The 26841-nt window shown below is 41.9% G+C and overlaps 1 protein-coding gene and 1 pseudogene across 1 annotated transcript in view; one reads left to right on the plus strand and one right to left on the minus strand.

Annotated features, from left to right (window-relative positions):
- The window catches only part of Fat3 (FAT atypical cadherin 3), a 574624-nt gene that overhangs the window by 41103 nt on the left and 506680 nt on the right, over window positions 1–26841 (plus strand). The gene's annotated exons all lie outside the window — the stretch shown is intronic.
- On the minus strand, window positions 4839–26382 carry LOC105744028 (annotated as a pseudogene).

Below are 26841 nucleotides of genomic sequence, written 5' to 3' on the forward strand. Positions count from 1 at the left end.
GTTCTATCCTTGGCACCACATGCCATGCCAGCCCTGCCCCCAGGGCAGGCTGAGCTGGCCACAGAGTGTGGTCCTAATGGCGTACACCTATAATCCCACCGCTGGGGAGGCTGAGGGCAGGAGGATCACTATGAGTCCAACCTGCATAGTAAGACCCTATAACAACCATATACATTAAATTAAAAAATATAGTATAGGAATATCTTCTGGCCAGGTGACTTAATCCGAACAAGTAATTGCCATTCTTCGGCTTCTTACCGGGCTATGTAATACTTAGAAGCAGAGCAAAGTAGAATATCATTGAATATAGTTTTGGAGATTTTTTTTTACCATCCTGATAAAGTAATGAAATTTTATGATTTCAGCATGATTTTGTGGACATGCCACAATTCATTTAAGTAAAGGAAATGAGGTTTGTTGACGAGCCGTGCCTTTGGCATATGGCCAGTGCTGTTCTTCTCTACTCCACCTTGTGTGGTTGGGTCACTTGAATGTTTTCTTCAGGGGAGGTCATTGCCAAGGGCATTGGAGAGAATGCTTTCTACTCATTTATCCTACAATTGATCATCCTCTCAGGTCAAGATATTTTCAGGAAGAGAAATGACAGGGAAGCAACACACAGAGGTGAAGACACGTTTGTAATTTATTTCTTCATTGTTCCGGCATCGTGTTTCAGACATAGCAAGAGAACTGCTTGGGCTCATGCTTCAGGAGCAGTTGTTCACTGTGTTGTACCAAGAGAGCCAGATGCCCTTTTCACCGGAAGGTAAAGAGAACGTGTGCATAGGAAGCAAGACGCGGAAAAACTGATGAAGACCGGAGATGCGTTTCATAACAAATAATTGGAAAACAGTGATGGGGTGCAGTGACTGAAGCTTACCTACCTGGCAAGGGCCAAGGAGTGCTTGAGCGGAGCGCTGTTAGGGTGGCTGATAAGCATACCTCTCTATCCTATTTGAGCCAGATGGCAGCCTTGTCGACGGCCAAGTCCTTTTCCTCAACATGAACATCATTTTTATACCGTAAGTGCTTCTCTGAGTGCATCTGCACTCTGGCTCTGCACTGCCGTTTCTTAGCTATAGTCCTTTCTCGTGCCCACCTCCACAGCATGTACAGTCCAAGAGCCTTGTGTATTCAGCTTTCCGCCTCTCGTCCTGCCCAGCAAGCGCTGTGATATGTGAACTCTTCAGTTTTATCCTCAGATAGCACTGTGCCAGTGACGGTTATTGGCCTCATTTTTAGACATAAGAAGAGTAAAATTCAGAGCACTGAAAAAATTTTTGCGATGTCGTGGTGAGTGTGGGCAGCTTTAAGAAAATACCTAGAATGGATGGTTTATATGACCAAATTTTCATCCCCACGGGGCCTGGGAAGGCCAAGATCATGATGTCAGCGTGGCCAGCGTCCAAGTCTTCTTCCTAACTTGTGGACAGCTGGATTCTTGCTTTGTCTTTACAACAAAGGACAGAAAAGGAGAGAGAAACGAGCTCCTTGCTGTCTTTCTGGAGGGGGGGTGCTATGGCACCTTGAATGATACTGTGCCACCAAACCTTAGAGTTAGCTGCATTTCTCAGTGTGACAGTGATGGGGCCTGGACACGCCTAGTGGGACATCGTGGGTCATGGGGCAAAGTGCTCATGCGTGGCTCAATGTCTGTCTCTCATGACACTCATTAGGTTACTGCCAGAGGGGACTCTGTATAGGCTCTTTGGCTTTCCTGCTGTGAATGAGGCCCTCAGTAGATGCCAGGATCATGCTTTCAAACGTCCAGAATTATGAGATAAAACAAACTTCTTTTCTACATAAACCGCTCAGTCTCAGGTATTCTATTATGCAACAGTTATATTATACCAGCATTTCATTGGAGCAGCATCATAGACTGAAATAGATACTGTCATTCATGAAAGTTCCATCCTCTAGAATGAATTACCCACCAAAGATCTCACCTCTTAATGCCGCTGCAATATGGACCAGAGTTTCAATAGATGGAATTTTCTTAGAGAGTTTGTTCATAGCACAAGATCACATAGCTAGTTCTGTGTGAGCTAAGGCTAAATTCAGATTATTCGGCTTTTTTTTTTTTTTAATGTATTTAGTACAGGGCCTAATTACACAGATCAGACTCGTAGTGACCCTATTTTCAGCCTCCAAGCACTGGGATTACAGGTGTGTGCCACTGTGTTATCTCAGTCTCAGTCATTATCTCAGTGCCCCCCTAGGGGTGGGGCTGGAAGGGCATGCCGGGGGTTGAACACCAGTCCCTGCATCTTCCTAAGTAGATACTTTAGTCCGCTGAGTTATCTGGCCTGCCCCAGATTTTTCCGACTTTTATTCTCATTCTCTTTTCACTAAACCACCTTATTCACTCGCATTCCCGTATTTTCAGATAATTTTGTGGTTACATCCCTGTGCTTACTCTATGAAAAGTGGACAGGCATATATAGGGTCCCCTATTATCCTACTATGAATTGTCCAGAATTTGAATTCAGGGAGGCTACCTGGGGAGAGCACAGAGCACTGGCAGAATTGCGAGGAAGACACTGTATTTGCCAGCTTCATTGTTTTTGAGACACAATACTAAACACCAAGTAAAGGAAAAGATCTTAATTTTTTTTTTTGGGGGGGGGGTTTTATTTGTGGCAATCATAGAGACCTAAGCAATTAGGGTTTTTTTTTTTATTTTTTTTTTTTTTTTTTTTTTTTTTTTTTTTTTTTTTGGGTTTGGACAATGAAATACTGATATCTTTTATTCTGAGTAACTAGAGATAACAATACCCAATGTATTAACTATTGTGACCCTCTTATTATTTTGTTTTGAAAATTTTTTCTCTTTGAAATAAAAGTTAAAAAAAAGTTGCATCTTTCTAGTGAACAGTGATGTTGAATATTTTAAAATATATTTATTAGTTGTTCATAGTTCTTCACCTGATATGTGTGTATTCATCTCAACTTCCATTTTTGTATTGGGTTTTTAAGTTTGGGAGGTTTAATTTTTTTTTGTTCTCTATATGTTTTCAATAACAATCTTTTCTCTGAGGAATGTCTCTCTGTAGAGGCCTGTGGGGTCACTAACAGTCTCCTTGTGTCTGCAGGTTTGAACCGCTTGTCTCATGCAGCGAGTCCCGTCTCAGGGAGTAGGCTTTCTCCTTCATCGGTGTTGAGGCTTCTCTCTTCACTCTCAGTGGCCTTCAGTCCACACCTCAGATCCTTCCCGGATCCAGGGGCCCACTTGCCTCCTTCTTGTCTCCTTTCTTGCTCTCTTCCAAGATCTGGATCGAGACTCTCAGAGGGTCTTTCTCTGCTGCTTATGGCTCTGCCGTCTTGGTGCTTCCTCCAAAAGATGCAACTGGAAACAACAATGAGATTCTGTCTTACCCCATAAAGAATGGCTGTATCAAGAAATCAACCAATAACACATGCTGGTGGGGCTGTGGGCAAAAAAAGAATCCTTCTCCACTGTGGGTGGAAGTGTAGACTGATGTAACAACTGTGGAAATCAATGTGGAGATTCCTCACAAAGCTAGGAAAAAAGATCTGATTTGACTCAGCCATTCTCCTCCTGGGTATCTCCCAAAAGAATTAAAAGCAACAAAGCAACATACCACAGTGACATATGTACACCCATGTTCATATCAGCATATATATATATATATATATATATACACATATGGTACAAGGTCTCACTACACAGATCAGACTCATAGTGATCCTCCTGTTTCCAGCCTCCCCAGTGCTGGGACTACAGGTATGCACCACCAGTGTGCCTAGAGGCAGGGCTGGCGCAGGGATTGAACCCTCATCCCTGTGCCTGCCTAAGCAGGTACTTTGTCTGCTGAGCTAGCTTGCTGGCCTTCAGCACAATTTTTAATTGTCAAATCTTGGAAACAAGTCCGCATCAACTGGTGAGTGGATAAAGGGATGTGTTTTGATGATACAGTGGAGTACTACTCTGCCATAAAGCACGTGCTCTATACAGTTCTAGGAAAATGGATGGACCTTGAGACCATAGTCCTACTGTAATAAATCAGATACACTGTTTGGTGTAAGAAACCTAAAGTGTAAATAAGGACCAAAATGTATCATAGATACTGTGAAATAGGAAGCAAATGTTCAAATGAGGAGGGGAACAGAAAGAGGAGGGGGAGAAGAAGGAAGGAAAAATGTAAAGAGCTAAGAAAGATGGACAAAAATAAAAAGAAAGACATTACTTAAATGATTTATGGGGAAAGATATGTTAATTAAATTGATGGTGGGGCTGACCAGATAGCTCAGTGGACTAAAGCACCTGCTTAGGCTGAGCGCAGTGGCTGGGATTTAATCCCCAGCGTGACGTGCTGGCCCCACCCCAGAGGTGCGCTGAGAGGGTGCTTGAGAGTAGGCATGGTGGTGCACGCCTATAATCCCAGCGCTTGGGAGGCTGCAAACAGGAGGATCACTGTGAGTCCACTCTACATAGTGAGACCCTGCAGACCCTGTACCAAATACAAAAATAAACAAATAAAAAAAAAATTAAAAGAGGTAAATTGACTGTGGTAAGCAGTTCACCATGCATACATACATCGGAGCAACACACTGGTACATTTGAACTATATATAATTTTTAAAGATTTATTTGAACTATGAATAGTTCAAGAATAATATTTGTTTGTTTTTTATAGAACCACATCCATTTTGTGAGGTAATAGGCACAAAAAAAGCTGCATATCATTTCTAACAATGCAACAAGTTATAATTTGCTTTCAATCTGTTGCTAGAAGATTGGATTTTAAGAGATATTTTTATAGATGTACTTTAGAGTTAGTGACTGCTATTTTCCTTGAATACTGTGAGGATTCTTTTTTATGATGGAATACTTGCACCTTTTTGCATCTTTTGGCATATTCTTCACCTTTCGTGCTGCCAACTGCCTTGACTTCAACAGGCCAGCCCAGGACGGCAGTCACATTGCCGGAAGATTTCTGGGGCTTGTACAGCGTCTTTATGACTTTTCTTAGAGCAGAGCTGCCCCTCTAAGAGGACTGGTTTACAGATCTTAGTCCAAAAATGTCGAGCTCAGCAAAGTCCGGGGCTGCAGTCGGAGTTTCTAAGACAGCTTTCTCCTTCTTGTCCCTTACGGCCTTGTGATTTCTTGGTATCTGTCTTCCTCCTGGGTTTGCTCTCCTCCACCCGGTGCTCAGTCGGTCCTGTGGCGTGTAGGCCCTCTGACTCATCGATGCTGCTTTGCAGCGCTGGGCTTGAGTCTTCCACCGGAGCGCGCACATTGTTGGCGCAGCGCGCCCCGGGGCAGCACCAGGCGCGGCGCCCGCACGGCCTTTGCGGCCTGCGGCAGGCGGTGCAGAAGGACGGCTCCCCGCGCACACCCAGCCAGGCAGAACTTCCTCGGGCCGCAGTCCTCGTCCGCCACACAGGGCGAGCCCTTCCGCGTGCGCTGCAGGGCCGCAGCGCCTTTGATGTTGTTGAACTCGAGGACCAGGGCGGCCAGCGGCGCACAGAATTCGCTGAGCCCCAGCAAGGCCAGCAACGCCGCCCCTGCGCCCCGCATGTCCCCGCCGCGTTTCAGGAAAAGATCTTTAATTTGGCCCAAAAGTTTAGCAGATTAAGGCCACGGCTTACTGGGTCCAACGCAAAGACAGCCTCATAGATGAGCACAGTACAGCATAGATTCGTAGTTTGTGGTGGCTGGGAAGTAGACCAGGGTAACAGTGCTAGAGAAGAAGGGGTGTCAAACATAAAACCCCAGACCACACCGCTGTGACCTACCCAGAAATAGCCGCCAGCATGCTCTGCTAATTAATCTGACACTCTTCGCTAACTGCTATAATATTAAAGAAAGGGTAGCAGCCAATGAAAGATGTGATGTTAGCCAGCTGCCACAGTGACAAACTGGAATTTAATCCTGGGGAGCACTTTGAGGCAGCTCAGAATCACTCAGTGCAAGAGGAGAGGGTGCTGGGTCATTGCACTGCCGTGGCCATTTGATCGTGGTAGGGAGTGGTAGGGGTGGGAAATTAATTCCCTCATGTACTCAGACTCCTGTATAGCAACCTTAACTAGTCTTAGAATAAAATCTTCAGCTTTATACTGGAGATTCGGTGCGGGGAGCCAGCCAGAGCACTCTGAAATGGTGATATCCCAGGAAGGAGGGTGGGGACCTTGTGTCTCCAGTGTGGACCACCTTCCTTGCATGGAGCAGCTGTGTGTGTGAGCTTTATGGGTGTCTCACATTCACCCGTGGGGTCCGGAACGGCCTTCAATCTCTGTCCAGGGTCTGGGTTGAGCAACCTTCATGAACACCTTCCTTCCTGAAATGCTCAGCGTTTCACAAGGTAGGTTATTTTTGTTCATGTTGCACAGATTAGAAAGCAAGTGGACTAAACAAAAAAAGGGGACAAAAAGGAAGGACCATTTTGTATTTGTATATACAGAATAGTTAGGATGATATACAGCTACTTTCGCTTAATTCAATGAGAAGAAAGATTTGTACTGATAGTGTTTGGACAGAATGTCCTTTCTATATCTTATGCTATGGATAACCACTAAGAAGATAACAGTGTACATGTATTAATTATTAAAACTGTCCTCTGGGCTGGGGAGATGGCTCAGTGGAATAAGTGCTTCCCTGGCAAGGGCCTGAGTTCAATCCCTGCTTCTGCAAAAATAAAATAAAATAAAACTGTCTTATTAATCAGTTTTGAAAAAAATAAATAAATTTTTAAAAAAGCAAAACAGGAGCAAAATAAATAAATAAATAAATAAATTTTTAAAAAAGCAAAACAGGAGCAAAGAAAAGAAAAGAAAAGAAAGCAAGTGGACAAGTTTAAAATCAAGTTCACCTAAAAATTTACTTTCAAGGAAAGATGAAACCAGGTATAAATTTTAAAAGGAGTAGGGCTGGAGAGATGGCTCAGTAGAATAAGCGCTTGTCTGACAAGTGAAAAGCCTGAGTTCAATCCCCAGTTCTGCAAAAAAAAATTTAGGAGTGATACTAGACACAAAGCCAAGCAGAATGGCCCAATGCATGGTTCATCAGGACAGCTATCATTTGTTGAGTGATGGGGATGTGACATTCTTAGCAGAATATTCTATCATAATTCATTGTCCACAGTAGCTTTTGGATGTGAAGACAATTATTTTCCCTTTCAGTAATGAAAGAAGGTGGCACAAAATTAATTGCTGTTGATATCAGGAGTGTCACAATAGAGGTGGCGGCTCTCTGCTTCCCATGCATTTTTATCTTAAATTTCGCAAGAACATAGCAGTACAACACCTTAAGATAGTGAGCTTTGAGATTTTCTTTTCTGAGATGACTTGCCTGGTCTCTCCCTGATCAGCTGGCGGTCTTCCCTTTACCGTGTAGTACATCAGAGTCACCCTAAGCCAGCACCAAAGAAATCAGAGCTTTTGAAATCCACATCAAAATATGATACTTTTAAAAGCAAAGCTTTTGATCTGAAGAAGGTTAGTTGGGAGAAGAAAAATATCCCGAAATTTAAAAATGATGAGGAATTTTTAAAAAGCCAAGAACAGAGTAAATGTTGTGATAGGTTGGACAGGGATTATAGGATGATGTCAAATCGCCCCTTCCTGTGGAAAGGAGGGGCTCAGGCAGAAAGCAGTGCCCTTTGCCTGCAGTGGTGGGGCTGGATCTACCTGTAGACAAACTCCAAAGGAAAGAGGTATGGTAAATGTACCACATGCCAGCTGTGACCATCTCAGGGAGCCCGGCCAAATCTACTCTTGTCCACCTTTGTTTATTCTTGTAGTGGTAAAGATCAGACACAGGCTGTTGCTTATGCTCCAGAATGGATGACACCCCGCCCTTTCCATCATCTTCGGCCTCAGCACCCTAGCTCACCTGCATTGAGGAGTCATGATGGCTACTCACTGTGGCTTATGTGGCCTTCCACTGATGGCTAGCCCTGCCACTTAAGGAGTAAACCCCAGAACTGAAGTCTACTTCAGGTGTTCTGTGATTATACTGAGTTTGATGTGAACCACCCAGTCGGGACATTTCCTTTTTTATGCCTGAGAATGCTCAAATCCCTACAAAGAAAACCTGGTTCTTAGTTAGGAAGACGGAGTCTACATATTTTAATAGGTGAAGCAAAGAGCAATCTAAGACCAGGGGCAGTTGGGACTCAAGCAAGACCCGGAGGGAAGGGACATTGCGGACTGGGGATGGGGGAATCAAACAGGTGAGGGGGACCAAGAAGAACCTTGAAGGTATGGTGTGTAATGAGTAAAGTAGTGTTGTGCTCCTGTTTCAGCCTCAGAGAAATGCTCTGAAACTAATCTCCAGCATGACACTCTTCAGTGAATGATTAGAGCTTAAACTTCAGCCTATGAGCACTGAGAACCCACTGAAGCTACCTGTTATCTATTTGTTTATTTTTCTAATACTTTGATGAAATCATCTACCAAACATTTGGCTCAATATCCAGAAACAAAGCCCAGAGAGGCAATGTCTCAGTTACTCTTCTCTCATTGCTGGGACAAATACCCAACACTCAGAACAAAGGAAGGAAAAGTTTATTTATCTCACATTTACTGGAGGTTTCAGTCTGAACTTGGCTGGCTCCAAGGAATAGTGGCACATGGCAGAGGGCAGCAGTTGATGGCAGTGAAAGACAGTTAAACAGCAAGAGTAAAAGGGAGGAGGAGTAGCCGCAATGGCTACAAGAGAGCAAGTCTGTCACCCTTCAGTTGCATTCAGACTGTCTACCCCAGAGTGAGTATAGTACTCACCCATAATCCCAGCAGCACTCACACCCATAATCCTAGTGGATCATGAGTTCATTACAAACTGTACCATGACTGTGCGAGGCTTTGGGGGAACAACTAGACACAGACTATAAAAGGTCTATTTTTGCCTAGAGTTACCTAACTAAGAAGAGGTAGCAATGGCAAATTGGAATTTGCATTCATGTGAGACAAAATCTTGCGTCCTTTCACCTCCACTAAGCTGTCCTTCAGCCCCCTCTTCTGCCTTTGATAACGTTTTGGTTAGGTCAGTTGCAGTCAGTCTGATTGCTATCTCTTGGCTAACTGTCAGAGAACCAAACCTGTCCCCACAGCCTTGCAAATAAATATAAAGCTCTAGCACCTTCACCGCAGAAGTGTTTTTCTAGCTTCTTTCTAGATTATGTAGCCTCTTGATCTGTCTGGAATGGAAAATGGAATCACAGTGGTCCACTCACCAGCATTAGTTAGCAATGTTCTTTATCCAAACATCTGAGTTCCTGGATTTACATTTTAAAAAGATCAAGTGTGGCATCTTCTGTTTCACTTCTTCAGATTTACTTCGTCCTGATGTTCAGGAACAATCTGTATGTTTTCCTATGAGCTCATATTATAGCGATACCAGTTAGATCAGCTTTTCATTTGCTCATTCATTCGTCTGCTTTTCATTTGCTTAATGAGAAAGGTGGACTATGCAAATATTTGACATTCATAACAGACAGCTGGTCACTTTTGTGCTGTTAAATCATGTACTCATTCCAACCTAAAGATTTGTCTAAATTGGCATGACAGCACCTGTGTTTCCTGGTATTTGTACCTGTCTCCTCTTGAGCTCCCTTTGGTACACTGGAGTTAGGAACAGGATCTATTGACATCGACAGTCGTGTGAGAAAGACAGAGTGTCCTGATGCTTTTCTAATAATCAAGACATCCACAGGCAGAGGGGGTGCGGCCCTGCTGGAGGAACAGCACCTGGTGATGGTGGCTTGGAATGTGCGCTTGTGTCACACCATGGGCCTTCAGTGACATACTCAGGGTGGCAGGCTTCTACCAATAGAACAGTTGCATAGGAACACACACACACGCACACACACACATACACACACACCTATGCGTTTATTTGAATGGTGTTCATTTCCCAGGGTGCCGCATTTGTTTCTTCCAGCCACATATGCCTTGTCGTTGTTATCAGTAGTGACACTAAAAATGCAAAGGGCAGCTACTGAGCGTTGCACACTAAGCCTCTGCTCACCTTTTCCCACTTAGCATGAGCATTTGCTCATATAACGGGTCAAGAACTAGATCTCTTTTTTCCATAATTTTATTGAGAAACAAATAGGAATGAGACAGTTTCAAACCAAACTGGTAGGACAGATTCAATAATTAACACATTGCATACATTCTTCCTAGGGGTTAATTGCTGTACAAGATGCGGACATGATATCCTATTTACAAACACCATTAGAACAAACCCCTCTATTCATTAAGGACATGTTACTATATATCTATGCTAACCATTTTGAATACACAGATACAAAATGGACATTCATCTGTATACCCTTTTTTTTGTTAAGTTCCATTATTTGAATATTATAGGTGTGTAAACTCAGTAAAATATTCTAAAAGAGTCCAGTAGTCCATAATAGTATTGGGTCTTCTGCTTGACTGGCAATGTCAGAAATTGTTGACCTGAGTCCCCTACAGCTCAACATAACAGCATGGCTTTACTTCTTATATATTGTTTTTATTCTTTTCGCTGGATGGTTAAGACCAAGGTAAAGCAGGACCTGTGCAACAAGAGTTGTAGCTTTTGGGTCTGAAAAGGTCAGTGAAATCCCCTCAGGATTTATCCTGAGATCCTGTACCTCAGATTGTAGATCCTATGTCAGTGTTAGCCATGTGGATGAGTCACGGCCATTGTTTGGCCAATGTGCTCTCTGTGAAAGCTTGAGAGAATGTTTTCTCTCCATGTGACTCTCCTTAGGCATACTGTACATCATCGATCACTTTCCTCTTTGGCCCCATCATCTCCTTGATCAGAAAATTTGGGACACTACTGAGTTGCATGACGTTACAGTACAAGTTCTCATATGTCCTGAGTCTTACTTGATCTTGGAAGGCTAGGGCCAAACTGTTGGCTTTCCTTGCGGCCCTCCTTTTTCTCTAATTTTGGTCTGCAAACTTAGGTTGTTAACCCTCCAGAAAACAAGCTTATTGTTATTACCATACAACCTAGGCTGTTAAGCTTAACTTCACTATCTGTCTGAATATCAAACATTTTAGGCATAACATGGAACAGGTATTTTTCATCAAGTATTGATATGTTGAACTTTAAGTCCCTACAGGATATAATGAAAAAACATTTAAAAATTAAAATATATCTTAAAAAATAGGCATAAAGAATTATATACTTCTTTTGTTTACTCATAAGTCCAAAAATCTAACCATATACAACCTTGAAGCAGGACAGTCCCACAATATTCCTTTTCCTGTCTCTTGCCTTCATTCACCACCCCCTTCTTTTTGAACAATCATCTACCTGAGAGACAGCACAGCAGCAACAGGCATGTCATAAGAACTAGATCTTGAAGCCTCTAGTGAACCAGGATCCATGACTGTCTGCTTTAGGGCCTGCGATATAGCTCAGCGGTCTAAGCACCTGCTTTGGCAAGCACAGAGACCAGGGTTTGGCTCTGAGCTGGCAAAGGACTCTGCGTGTAGTGGTGCAAGCCTGTAATCCCATCACTGGGGAGGCTGAAAACAGGAGGATCACTCTGAGTCAGAGCTACAGAGTGAGACCCTGTACCAAATACGTAAACAACAACAACAAATAAAGGTTCTTTAGCTGCTCTTCTTTTTCTAGCTGTATTTATACCATTACAGATGGGTGAAAGAGACCCATGGAGGAACAGTTACCTGATTTTGCAAAAGCAGTTGTGTGTGTGTGTGTGCGTGCGCGCGTGTGTGTGCACGCGCACGCATGCGTGCACTCACACTCATTTACATCTGTCTGGGGACTGGGGAGGGGGTCCTGTTTGCCACCAGTCTCTCTGTAAAAACTGCGGCTGTCATCACCGTGAAACACGCGGCATCAAAGCGGTAGCAGCAGTTGTGCCACCGTTTGGATGACTGTGCTCAGGCAGCATCTGCCGAGGCTTTGAGCCTTTTCTGCCAGGCTGCACCTGCCAAGCCATGCACACCATATGTTCTCATCAGCAGGAGTAGCTGCGTCCCAAGTCTTTTAGGGGTGAGGCATCGTGTGTCCACATCACACATCTCAATCTGGATAAGCACAACTTGTGTCTGGCTTTGATAATGGCAGAGAGGGGACTGGGAGCTCAGCAATGCTGATTCCAGAAAGAATAAGCATTAAAATTTTTCACATTTACTTCTGAGTCGCAATAATTGGCGGTGTAATGAATGGATTAATGAATTTCCATGAGTGCGGTATTTTTCAAGGCTTAAGCTGCTGCTTCACTGTGAGTGAGAAGTGTCACTGAACAGCACAGAGGGCTGCACTCAGAAGCAGTTGTTTATTTACAGGAAGATCTGAAGGCTTTCCTCCCCAGCGCAGTCCTCCCAAAGCCTGCTGAGGCTCTTTTTTAAACTTTTTTTTTTTTTTTTTTTTTTTTTTTTTGTTTGTTTTTTTAGGGAAGGGCCCACAAAGTGTGCCGGTCTCACTACTAGATCAGACTCATAGTGATCCGCCTGTTTTCAGCTTCCCAAGAGCTGGGATTACAGGTGTGCGCCACCACGCCCAGTCTCAATCACCATCTCAGAGCACCCTGGGGGCAGGGCTGGCACAACAGGCCAGAGATTGAATCCTGGGCCCAAGGCACTTTAATCCGCTGAGCTATTTGGCTGGCCCTCTGTTGAGGATCTTTAGGACAGTAGAGGAAAGTTGGGCTGCACTCAAGCCTGGAGAAGCACGCTGAGACTGCAGCCATGGGGCTGGATGTAGAAGCATTCCACCACTGTTTCTCAACTTCTTTTAGGGACATTCTCTCTGCTCTGAGCTGCTCTTGTAGACACTTCATGTGCTGTGGACTTGGCACCTCACACTACTATTTCCAGAACTGCTCTTGATCACTTTCTAGTTGTCATAGATTTCCATATTTTACCCCCATCTCCAAAAGGGATGCATAAGGTCAAGATGGGAATTATGTATTTATTCTTTTCCACTCTTACCAACCACAACACTCTTGCCTATTTAGGAGACGATCTGGAAAACATTCAGTGAAACAATAACACTGGCAAATAAGACTTGTTGGGGAGACATTATGGTATAATTATATCACTGACAGATTATAAAAATTCCGACTTTTATCAAAAGTCAACGAAACAAGAATTACAGCAAAAAATTCTTGGGCTGGGGATATAGCTTGGCAGCCTGACACCTGCTCACAAGTGTGAGGTCCTGAGTTTAATTATGGCTAACAAAAAAACAGAAAACTTTAACTTTTAAATAAGAGTCACAATGTTTGCAGTTTTTTGGGCAGCCCACAGTTCATGGAAGACATATCCTGAAGTTTTTTGTTTGTTTGACTTGATTTTCTGAGATAAGATCCAACTGTATAGTCCAACCAGGCCTTGAACTTGCCATATAGGCCAGGCTGGACTCAGACTTGTGATCTTGGGGTTTCAGCCCCCTGAGTGCTGAGATTAGGTATGCATGATTTAGATTTACTTTTTTCTCAGTATCTGTGCTGTAGATAGAATATTTGCATCTACCTATACAGATGAAGGCTACTAGAACCTGTAAAGGGAGGGCAATGTTTTTGTTATTTCCTTCCTTCTCCCTCTCAATTAAAATATACTAGCTATACTTAACAAGAATGCAGCTCCTATCAAGACAGATGATGCGGACATTGAATGAGTGGGTGAACCCCTATCCTCATCCCTTCTTTGTTCTAAGCCAGCTGAGAGTGGTGCACAGTAACCTTTTCCCTGCTTAACACTCGTTACAATGTTGTCAAGCATCTTAAAATGCTTCTCCATGACTTTCCTATATATGTTTCTAGTTGTCCTGTACAGTTTTCCATCTTTTTATAAAACAAAAAGAATTGGACTTTCAGTAGACTTTCCCTGGACGGGTGACGCAGCGTCCTCCCATTGCGTGGAGGGTGCCCCGTCAGTCTGCACAGAAACCCCGCCACCTCTGCTCTGCTGTCCACCTTTCTCTTACACACCCCGTTGCCTGTCAGAGCGTAGAGAACAGGGCTAAGCATTTGGGTTGAATTTGCATTCCAGCTGCACCTCTGTTGCTGTTCTCCAAAGATTCATGTTATTGTTTTTAGTTTTATTTTATTTTCTTGTATTTCTACTCCTCCTGACTTTGTATCCTGAGGGTGATAGTTAGTGTCTCCTTTTCTGGCCTCTCCTGTGGACTCCCTTGGCCCCCTGATTGTCCTTCTGTGTCATCTTTCCCTGTTGTGTTGCTGTGCACCCTGCCTACATGAAGTTGTCCTTTGGGGAGCCCAGTTTTTCCAACCTCAGAGCACAGGAGGGTGTGTGTAAATGGGAGTCGCATTGAGTGAGCCCATGGGTGGCGGTGCATGCCCACGAACCAGGTGTTTTTACAGTGTCTGTCCTCAGGAACTCTGAGCAAAAGGCAGAATCCTAAATTCATTTTAATTCTAAGGATTCCGAAACAGAGATGACTGAATATAGCATGAAACAGAGCAGGAACAAAGCAGTATTTGATTTTCTTCATTTTTTTTTTTTTACCCCACCTTGCTTAGCTGTTTGGCATCTTACCTGTGGGGGTTCTAGGTCAACCTGAAGGCAGAGGGAAAAATCCATCCACTTGCTCTTCTCCAGCCAGGCCGTGGGAAATCCTGCTCCTGCTCGGAGATGGCATCACAGAAGACTGTCGCCTGCAGGAGTCGGGACTGAGGTGTGGTACAAGTCAGCCGCCTCTCTCCCAGCCCTGAGGTGAATAGCAGGTTCTCCAGGAAGCTCCGCAATGAGCCGAGATACCACAGCTCAGGAGCAAGTCTTGCCAGTTTTCTTCTTGTTGCCATCTCATATACTAACAGAAGAAATCTCTAGGCTATGTTACATTGTCTCTTTAATTCTTTCACTGGACATAAACCTTCATAAATAAGTATGAGATTAGTAAAGAATGCCGTTTTTCTCAGTTAATGATGTTATCATATATAAAATTGGTGCTGTTTCACCCTTGTTGCTCATGTACATTACAGTAGGCTAGAGCAAGGCCCAAGAGTGCTTTGTGGTTTGCTTTTTTCTTTTTCTTTTCTTCTTCTTTTTTTGCATTTGCTACAGCATCTATAGAGTCTCACTATCTAGATCAGACTCTTAGTGATTCTCCTGTTTTCAGCCTCCTAAGCACTGAGATTGCAGGCGTGTACTACCATGCCCAGTCTCAATCTCCATCTCAGCACACCCTGGGAGTGGGGTGGGGATCGAAGCCAGCCACTGTACTCTGCCTAAGCAGATGCTTTAGTCTGCTAATCTGTCTGTCTGGCTGCTTGTTTGCTTTATAAAAAATAAAATTTAACATGGATTCTTTAGGGGGGAGATTTTGACATGAACAGATAAGTTTGTACAGATATTAAATGGTTAATTTCAATAAGCTGGTGCAACGACTGTGGAAATTGTGTGGAGATTGCTCAAAAAACTAGGATTAGATGCCTCCTTTGACCCAGCTATTCCCCTTTTGGGTATCTTCCCAGAAGAATTAAAAGCATCATACTGGAGTGGTTTATGTGACCCATGTATATAGCAGCACAGTTTGTAATAGCACAGATTGTAATTTCTAGCAGCCCAAATGCCCATCAGCCAAAGAATGGATAGGAAAGATGTGTCCTTTTTATACAGTGTTACCCAGCCCCAAAGAAGGATAAACTTGAGACATCTGTGGGTAAATGGTTCAAGGTGAGACCATATCCACAGTGAAATGAATCAGACACATGTGTAGACATCACGGTTGTCTTCCTGGCATGAGAAACTGAAACGGTGAATAAGGACCAACATGTATAAGAGACACCGTGAAATAGAAAGAAATTGCTCAAAAGGAAAAGGAACTAGGGTAGGGGAAAGGGGAAAGGAAGTAAAGGGAAAAAAAAAATACATGATGGTTACACTACTAGTTTCCCTTAGTTCATTGAAAAGAGAGCTTTATTCTAATGTTATTTACTCTGACTACTTTAAAGATAAAATAGGCAGTGTATTAACTATTGTTATTCTGCTCTTGTTATGAAATTTTGTTTTATGTTTTGTGTATAATAAAAGTTTCTGAAGGATAAGGTGACCTTGGTTTTGGTATATAAAGAAAGCTTAAATGGAATTAGTTTAATTGTGTAAGAATATCAGTCATTCTGCTGCTGTCTTGCTGTCAGCAGGACTCAGGTCCCTGAAGGTCTGCCCTTCCATTACTCTGATTTTCTCCCTGGATGGAGATCCCAATATCATTAACACTCTTTTGAAGCTTCGGCTGGGTTAAATCATTTTTACTTGTGTGAAGTGGACTGGCTACAACCATTTGCCCACTACCTGCCAAGTTCAGCTATTTTTGTTTCTTTGGAAAGCAACATGTGGCAAGTCTGCCACAGTGCGTCACCAGGTCACTCACTGCCCTGTTTGATTGTGTGGCTCTTTCTAGTCATTTTTCCAGAAACTTCTTTCTCAGACATTGGCCACTATCCACTCTACAGATATGCTTCTTCTCCTTTCCAATACTTCTGATTTCTGTTGCTCTTTCCTTTTTTCGTCTTGTCTTGTTTTGATTTTACTGGCTTCTGTGTTAAAGGGTTTGCCCTGATAGTTTTCAGTGACAATCTGTTTGCCTATGCTATGGAATGCTGTTTTATAAACATTTTGACTACAACACACAGTATAAATTAGGTTTTACATTGTAACTCAAAATATACACCACACACACACACACACACACACACACACACACCTTTACACCAATAAATACTTTCACAGAACAAGATTGTTTACTTTCCTAGGGCTGACCGAAGAAACTAGCCAAATCTGGGTGATGTAAGTCATAAAATGTATCGTCTCACAGTTCTGAAGGCAAGAACTATGAAGTCAAGGGGTTGTCAGGACCACTCCTTCTCTGAAGATTCTGGTAGATATCTTTTTCCCTCTCATGCTCCTGGTCATTTTTTGCTAGGGTCCTTCAGTATTCCTAGGCTTGTAGGTGCACCACAACTGGTGCATGCATCTTCTCCCTGTGCCTTCGTGTCACCTTCCCTATGTGTATTTCTTTCTCTGTGTTCAGAGTTCACCTCATGATAGAACACAAATCATGTTGGATTAGAAATCACCCTATAAGAATTCCGTTTTATATCCGTGACCTTTATTGCCATGCCCTATTACTATCTAGTCACACTCTGAGGGGTGTCAGGCTGAGGAATGCCTATTCAGTTAGAATTCCAGCATGTCCTTTTTCTAGGAGAAAGAATTCTACCTCCAATATAACCCTTAGATAATATCTTAAGATCTGTTCTCTTCTGCTTTTTCATTGGGCAAATGTTGGTTGCTTCTCCATAAATTGATTTTATATTTTTAGAGAGATTGTTTTGAGACAATGTTCCAAGTTTGAATCCTGGATTCTCTGATTGTCAGTTTCTTTATCTTAAAATGCAAACTTACTTTGCAGGATTGCAGCAATGGTTAACATGCAAAGATAAGAACATATTTGTAAGTTAATTGTAATAAAGAAAAAGTAAAAGTGAGCATGGATTTATGAATATTCATCTACTCATTAACACAATGTAGAATCCTCTGTATTTAATGTGATTAGGATCTCTAATTTTTTGTAAATCAAACAACTTGATGAAAACATGGGATTGTGAATTATGTACCCATATGGACATATATCTAAAATGGTTTAAATTATTTATTCTTCAGTCTTTTTTTTGAGACAAGGTCTCACTATGTAGTTTAGGGTGGCCTTGAATTTACTGCTTAGCACAGGCTGACCTCAGTCTCACAGGGATCCTCCTGCTTCGGCTTCCTGAGTGCTAGGATCACAGGCGTGGGTCGCCAAACCTGGTTTATTCTTCAGTCTTTTTTTTTTTTTTTTTTTTTTTTTTTTTTTGGTGGAACTGGGGATTGAACTCAGACCCTTGCACTTGCCAGGGAAGCACTTATTCTATTGAGCCATCTCTCCGGCCCCTTCAGTCTTTTCAAATACGACCAAGAGTTTGTTTTTAAAGACTTCTTCGGTTGACTTTCACACCATCTTTCTTGCCTAAGTACTATGTCATCTGCAGTTCCCTTTCACTGTTTCTTTGTAATTGGTTAAAAATTGAAAACATACAACCACAAGAGCACTTATAGAAAATTTGCCGCTGATATAAGATACGCTACTTTCCTACAAACTTTTAGAATTACTATACTCACATGTAATTCACTGAAAATTGATTTTCATTTAATTAAATTTTGTTTCAGTTAATACTCATTTTTTTTTTTTTTGCTTGGGAAACATTGATTTCATCTATAAAATTCTGTTACAAAGTAACACTGGTGCACATAGTTTGGAGCATAAACCCAGGTGGTCCATGAAAAACAGAGGACTCAATGTGGGGAAGCAGAAGTGGACACATGCTGGAGAAATGACCCTTGTTCTGGCCGTGGGAGTAGAGACCAGGGGTTGATTAGTAATCTGATTAAGTAATGGTGGTGGATTCAGAGAATGTTTACATTTTAACAGCCACTTACACAAGCCAGTTCTCCTCCACAGACTGTGGAGACGGTTTAGTTGGAATGCTTTCCCACTTCTCTACTTGTGCGTCTGCTACTGACACAAAGTTGGCGATCAGGAAGACAGATGTGGCTGGCAAGAGGATGGCAATAGTGAAATGTCATGAGATAAAGATGTGTGTGCTGTCCTGTGCCTGCTGTGCCTCACAGGGGTGCCCCTGGGTTGTGTGGTTGTGGGTTCCTGTTCTTATCTGGGCAGAGGTTATGGGCGTCTTGCTTTTGCACAGCACCTGTGAGATTGTCGGGAAAGGATACACTCCACAGTGGAGGGGCTTCCTTTGCCTATGTAGGAAAGGTTTTTAGTGTGTATTTTTGTATTAGCAAAATAGATACCAACTGAACATTTATATCTAAATGTTACATCTAAAGAAGGCAGATGTGTGACATCATTAGGCATTTATTGTGCAGTGTCAAGTGGTGATTTATTAACCTGGTAAGGTAATGCCAAGGAAATCCATAGGAGACCTGCAGCCTGGCTTAAAATGATGGGGAACCTTTTTCTTTGTGACTGCCTCAGAGGCAGGGTGCTTTGGCTTTGATTGTGGTCTTTTGAGTGCTTTCTTTGTGGACCACAATACTCAACAAGGAAGCAGAATGCCCAGAAGACAAGGTAAGTGAGGGATGGCCAGTACTGCGTAGGAGACAGAAAGAACCATGCTTAAAATGAGAAGTATTATGAGCTTGCAAGAAATGGTCCTTATCATCTGACCTTTAGCATTATTCTTTATAAAGTGTGAATTTTCTTAGGAACAACACAACAAGGAAGGTACTGCCAACCAAAAAGAAAACCAACCTACAGCAAATAAACATTCCACAGATTTGGAGTTACTATCTGGATAAGCGGAGATGAAAGTGGTCTTGAAACTGCTTCAGCTGTGACAAACAGTGGCTCTACTGGCTGTATGGAAAGACTGAGCTTGCAGCGGTGTTGCCGGCTGCGTTGTTTGCTTTTGAGGATTGTGACTGGCACTCGCAAGAGCCAGACTGTCTCACAAGGAGGGAATCATGTGTTGTCTCACTCTGTAGTTACTTTAGGGATTTTCACAAGTGGTTGCACAAAGGCTAGCGAATTGCAATTTGGTGCAGCTGGAGTGTCCAAATGTCCCTGGGTACACGTGCTGAGGTGTTCACTTTGAAGGTTCAGCTGTCAAGTGTCTGAGATGACGTTGAACACTGTCCTCCTGACTCATTGTATGTGTCCGGAATGGTGCTGCCTAGTCTTATTGCCTTTCTTGCTTATACTTGCTGTGCAGCTTTACTCCAAGAAATTAAAAGTCGGACATTTATATGTTAGATAAGTAACAACGTGGTAAGCCACTTAATTAAAAAGGCAAATATGGAAAGTAAATATATAATGAAACATTAGATATATTTATATCTACAAATGAGAAGCAAGAAAAGTTAATAATAATATTTAGGAGAATATGTAATTTCAGGGTTATTAGAAATTATCAGCTTTATATGAGTTTGTATACACACTTACCAAGAAATTGTATAAAACACAATGTGCCAGTAACTTACAAAATTGAAAAAATTTCTGGACACCATATATATTATTATGATTTATTGGAGAAGAAATAGAAATCCTGAAAAGATTAAAACCATAATGAAACTTCTAGGAGCCGGGGAGATGGCTTAGTAGAATAAGAGCTTCCCTGGCAAGTGCAAGGGCTTAAGTTCAATCCCCAGTTCCACAAAAAAAAAAAAAAAAAAAAAAAGAAAAAGAAAGTTCTAGTTACAACACTGAGATAGAAAATTGGTGGTTGCTTCTGTCATTACAACAAAAGAGTACACACACTGAAAATTAATTTTCCTTGATATGTGGTTGACTCTAGTAGAAACTACCAGACACCATAAGATGGTGGAAGCATTTTGACAGTGAATTTGGTGAAATTCTGGAGTTTGAATACAGACTAGTGGGCTACTGAACATCTCCTGGGGGCTTTGCTGGCTCCTACAGGTTTTCCCTCTTGGGCCTTCCAAAGTGCTCAAGGGGAAGATAACAGGAAGGAAGTGGGGTAGCTGAGTCCTCACAAATCCTTTCCATATTTTCCCTTAAGCCCTGATCTCCAGGAGGAAGGATTTCTCCAAAGGACAGCCCTGAAATCTTTTCCCTGCTGGGAGAAAGGAATGTGGTCCAGAGTTCATATTAAAGATTTCAGAACCTTAGTACCCATTATCCTAGATAATCTGTCTGGCATTCAATGAAAAATTTACAAGATATGCCAAAATGCAAAGAAAAAGAAAAATATAATCTGAAAATGCAAAGCAGTCTTAAGGAGCACATTCAGATATGACACAGAATTAGCAGTAGTCCAATGAAGAAATAAAAATTATTATGGTTAACATATTAAAGATACTAATAAAAAAACTGCATAGCATGTGACCCCATGGAGGTAATGCAAGCAGATACATATGGAAAGTCTAATGAAGAAGTAGAGAAATGATAAAGGATAAAAAGCAAAATTAAAAAAATAAAGAATGTTTTTAAAAGACTAACAGGTAGACTTAGCGTATCCAAGGAAAGTAACTAATGAGGTCAAAGATAAATTAATAAATTTTCCAAAATGAAATGCTAAGAGAAAAAAAACATGGAAGAAAAAAGAAAACAATCCTAGAACCCTGAGACTCTATAACAGGTACACTTAACACATAACTGGGTTACCAGGAGGAAAAGAATGAGAGAAAAGAACAGAAGTAGTGAAAGTAATGCTAGTTGAGAGTATTATGAATTTAATAGCAGACAAAAAAAGCACAGTTTCAAGAAGCAGTGAGAACACCAGGCGAAATAGCAAACAAAGAAACAAAAGCTCGCACCAAAAAACTTCCAGCTGAGACAAATCATATTTAATCTTCAGAAGACCAACACAAAGCAGAAAATCTTAAAGGAACCTGGGGACAAGGGACGTAAGTGAATCAAAAGTCAGAATTCTGCTTTTCTCCTACCTCCAACCGACTATGCCTCCTTCTCTAGCAAGATTCTACAATCGTGTTCTCCAAACTCTTGAGATGCACATGATCTCTGTTTCATACAAAGTCTTCCAAGATGTGTAAAAAAAATAAATAAATAAAAACAAAAGAAAAAAACAGAGCCCAGGGAAACCACAGCATTTATTTTACCCAAAATGGACAAACCCAGCATAAGGAAACTGTACGGAATTCTCAATATTTGCAAATACGAGAAAATCCCAAGTACAGCATTAGTAACCGAGTGAAGCTGTAAGCCTTAAAAGCTATGTTATCTCTAAGTAGGATTTATCCTAAGAGGTAGTTCAACCTTGAGAAATCTGTCAGTTTAGAAAGCTGATGAACAGGACTGACACCCGGCTGCCACCGTGGTGTGAGCAGCTGTCCCCCTCCAGAGCCTTCGTTCATGCCTTGTCTGCCTTGGTGCAGCTGGCCATGCGGTGAATCCTCTCAAACCCTGAGCCAGAATAAACGTCTCCTCTAAGTTGTGGGAATCATGACGTAATACTGTGTTTCACGGCTGAGCAAATGACTGGCAGGTGTTATCCTATAAGGCAAACATGTGCAGAATTTGGAACTTTCAAGTTTTCATGCATTAGCTCCTTCATTTAATAAATATTCAACATGTACTCTACCCAGCCCCTACACTGCCATCAAACTACAGGTATTGTCTATAAGCAAAATGCACACTAATGGGTACTATTATGGTGGACACTATGCTGTGGTATTGGAAGCCCAGAAAAAAGAGTGGTTACTTTTGTCAGGAAGGAGTTTGAATAACAGAAAGCTGGGCAAAGGTAAGTCCAAGTAAACTACTCTTGGTAAATTGAAGTGAACCCCAGAACTTGGGACACAGAGGGGAAGGATTTCTGTGAGTTTGAAGCTAGCCTGGGCTACATAGAGAGTTCAAGGCCAGCCTGGACTACATAACAAGACCTTGTCTCAAGCCCCACACCCTCAAACAAAAACTTGGAGTAAAATGATTCATCTTTCACAAATTCCAAGCACTGTTTCTCACTGAAAATTTGTTGGACCTTCGAAGTCATTTGGCTATGTCCAGTTATGGCCCAACCCCACTACCATCAGAACTTGGTTATGGAAGGTGAATAATGGAGGTCTAATGTCAGCTGCTTCTGAAGCCTTCCTGTTTACTTCTTGTGATGGTGAACTCTATGTATCATCTTAACCTGGTGAAGGGATGCCCAGTTAGTGTATAAAACATTTCTCTATTTGTGAAGGTGTCTCTCAAAGAGATTAGCATTTAAATCAATGGGCTCGGTAAAGAAGTTTGTGTGGACCCATGTCTGCAAATACAGTACACTGTGGACCCAAAGAAAACAAAACAAAAAGAGAACACATTTTTTATCCCTACCTGAGCTAGGACATCCACTGAATATTGCCCTTGAACATGGGTGCTGCCGGTTCCTGAAAGTTTGACGCACACAGGGATTTATACCGTTGGCTGCCCTGGTTCTCAGGCCTTTCAGTTGGGATTGAAATAATACCATCAGCTTTCCTGCGCTTCGTCCTTGTGAAGGCAGATACTAAGATTTCTCAGCTCTGTAACATGTGAGTCAGTCTCATATATGGTACTGATTTGGTTTCTCTGGAGAACCTGACAAGTAGAGTGCAATGTGGCACTCCTTCTGGTGTATTCTTTGTTATGGCCATGTCGGCCCAATCAGGGGCCTCTGGTGGGACAGATGGTTTAATTCTGGGTAGAGGTCTTAGTGTTCCTGTAATGTAAAAAAAAAATCACTCTTGGTAGTAGGGAATGCTGTCCTAGGGGTCCTCAAGGAACACAGGCATCAGCAGGGGACCCGGGAGCATGGTTAGAACAGCATCTGCTGCCTTGGGAAATTCATTGTCACAGTCTTTCTTAATCACTTGTCCAGAGAGGTTTGTTATTTAGCCAGAACTTTTCATAATCTATCTTGTATCAAATATTCTTTCAAATGGCATCTACCGATGACATTCAAATGAGGGAAATGTTTGTGCACTAAGATCTGCTAAGCAATTGAGGAACTTTAAGGAAAATATATATTTGATGAGGGATTTAGGAAGTGGAAAAAGAGAAGAATTAGAAATTTCCTCTCTTCAGACAATTTACAGAAATTTAAATTTTTTACTGGTGACATCTGTTTTGGCAAAATTGATTTGTTTTGAGACTTTTCTGGTTTCCTAGCTAAAACTATGAATGTGTTGAAACCCAAGGTACTGAAAGATGTATTCTTGAAATGTGAAATGTATCTCTTTTTGGTAAAAGCTAAAAAAATTCAAATAGCTCAGTGTATTAAAGTGCCTGCTTAGGCAGACGCAGGGGCCGGGAATTCGATCACTTGGCCTGCCATGCTGGCCCCACCCCCAGGGTGCACTGAGACCGCAGTTGAGACTGGACGTGGTGGTGCACGCCTGTAATCGCAGCACTTGGGAGGCTGTAAGCAGGAGGATCACTCTGAGTCCGATCCATGCAGTGAGACCCTGGAGACCCTGTACACCCTGTCCTAAAATACAGAAAAAAAAAAAAAATCTTGACTTCTTGGTTCATGAGTGTATACTCACTGAGTTATATCATACTGCTTATCTACTCTTCCTATTTTTCACTGAAGAGTTCAATTTGTATTTTTAGTCTTAATAGCAGAATTCAAAAAGGAAGGCCTTTTTTCTCTTTTTATCATTTGAATCATATATCCTATGGTTTCATCTTCCTATTCCTGTGCAGATTGCCTTGTTCTGAGAAATAAGCAATTTTAGGAGTTGGTACTTAGAAAACTGGATCTGTTTTATATCTGTTTCCATGTATTACTCCAAGCCCTGATAAAAGCCATATTTTAGTACAGCTTATGTTCTTCATTTCTGATGTACATTGTGTTTAGTACATGAGTGATCCTTAAAAATACTATTCTAATTCAATTTTTCTTTCTTAAATAGATAGCTTATTGCTTCATAAATTAAACTAACCAAGAGAATGGTCTTCTCTTTTCCTGAAACATAGTTTGAAATCTTTGCTTTGCAGTCATGATTAATTTGCTAGTATAGAAACTGCATAGATTGCGGTCAGTGAACTTCCAGGATTGCCTCAAAGGGGAGATGTAACTTACCTGGGTCATTGTGACAAGGTCCTCTGTGCTGGCCTGCCTTGGAGGAGCGTTTTGATTTCAGCTCCTCTCCAGGAACCAGTAGCAGGAAATCACAGGAGTTCCAGGTGCCTCTGAAGTTCACATAGCTGAAATTTTCAGCATGAGTTAGATAAACATAGTCTTATAGGAAAGTGCTGCACTGGCCCAGGTTTCCACATTTTTCCTGACCAAATAAGGAAGATGCCCTATTGATGGTGAGAATTCTGTCCTTTTTTTCTTGCTTGCCTGCTTGCTTTTCATGGGGATGACAAGCCAGTGATTTTTAAACTTTGTTTTGCACAGTGCTTTAAGAATGGACCCACAGAGCTCATGATAGTAAGACAAAATTATAGGATGTTAAATATTTTGGAAGGTGAAACAACTATTCCAGCAGTCACGTGTCAACCTAATGTGCCATCCTTGCTCAGTTTCAAAGTGATTTTATTAGATAGAAATTCTATGAAGAAATAAGGCGAAAAAAATGGAGGGGCAAACAGTGTGTGAGAAAGAAAGGGACATGGTGACTGACGAGGTGATTTAAGGAATATGACTTCAGAAAATTGGTTCTTTTTTATTATTAATAACAGAGTAGGTACCAGTGCCAAGGTGTCCTCTGGTAGTTGGAGATATGGCAGGGAGAGAGAATTACACCTTTTCAGTCCATATGTCTTCCAAATGCCCAGGACATTGCCTGCCTCATAGCAGGTGATTAGTAAATATTTGTTGATGGATACTATAAATAAATATTAATAATGACAATGGTCATACTTGGGTTCATGAACTTAATTATTTTCACAATTCTAATCACAAACTAAATTGGTTGTGAACCGAATCAGGTGTCTCCACAAGGTCAACATTGAATCTGCACATTGGATTGGATTTGGTTCATGAGCAGTTCAATTTGCAACCAGACTTGTGGAAAGAATTAAGTTTGTGAAATGAGGTAATGCTTTAATTTGTATTATATCTGTTATGGGTTTCATAAGTTTTTCAGTGCTTCTTGCTTCATTTCTGTTTATGCATTTACTATAATTTGCCTCTGTGACTTTAGGTTCATTTGAGAGGAAATGCTTTTGATTACAGAAATATAACTAGTCGGGACTGATCAGATTGAAATCTAACATAGGCACCTAATTTAATGAGGAGAGAAAAATTATCTAAACAGAAGCATGTGTAATTATGCTAAATTTCATGACTTCAGGGTCATAAATGGATTTTGCTTGATGTTCATCTGACATGAATTAATTCCAGTTGTTGCTGACTGTTAAGGAGAGGCTTGCAGGGTCCTTTATAATAAGAGGACATTAATTCCTGCTAAATTATGATGAGCCTCCTGCGGAATCACACATTTCATTCATATGGATGCTGCTAATAAGGAGACAATGAAAGACCAGGATGATCAGAGGGAAGCTTTTGCAGCAGAGATTGATGGGGAATGAGCTGTTCCCATCCCACGAGGCAGGGAAAAGCTTTAGCGTGTGTGTGGGGTGGGAGGTTTTGGTTTGGGCTGCTGGAGCAGCGTACCACCAAGTGAGTGTTTCACACAACACAATATATTTTTTTTCAGGAAAAACCTGGGTAGTTCAAGATCAAGGATCCAGTGGATTCAGTTTCTGGTGAGAGTTCTCAGAGGGCTGCTTTGTCCCCACATGCATGGCCTTGCTTCTGATCCCTCTAGGAGGGAGAGAGCCAGTGAGCCTGAAAGCTCTTTGATGTCTTTCCTTTAAGGAAATTAACCCTGCCCAATCCAAGCCTGTGCTTGCTCTATGGCTAGACTTAAATTACCCCCTATAGGCCATGACTCGGATCACAGTCATGTTAGTGGTTAAGGCCTCAGTACCAAGTGTTATTTTTTAAAAGAAAACATGGTGGATGTTTAAATCTTTAAAATGTATTGCAGTAAAAGACACCCTGCTGTCAGCCCTCCCAAAGTACTCCTCTTTGCTTCAATCGCAGTAACCCCACAGTGCTTGCCACCACAGAATTTCTGAGGCACTTCTGCAAGTTTTCTTTTGAAATTATCCCTACTTGTGCTGTTGTCACTGCCTTCATGTCCTGAATGATTCAAAACATTTACATTTTATGACCAGAAGTCACATGGTGCTACTTCTGGTGAGTCAGGAATGAGGACACACTGTTGGTTTTTTACGGGATAGAAAATGCCATAAATGGTCTGACCAAATAGCTCAGTGGATTAAAGCACCTGCAAGCAGGCTCAGGGGCTGGGAGCTCGATCCCTGGGTCTGATGTGCTAGCCCCGCTCCTGGGGCGTGCTG

The sequence above is a fragment of the Octodon degus genome, unplaced genomic scaffold (assembly GCF_000260255.1).
Source record: "Octodon degus isolate 3935 unplaced genomic scaffold, OctDeg1.0 scaffold00209, whole genome shotgun sequence".
Lineage (NCBI taxonomy): Eukaryota > Metazoa > Chordata > Mammalia > Rodentia > Octodontidae > Octodon > Octodon degus.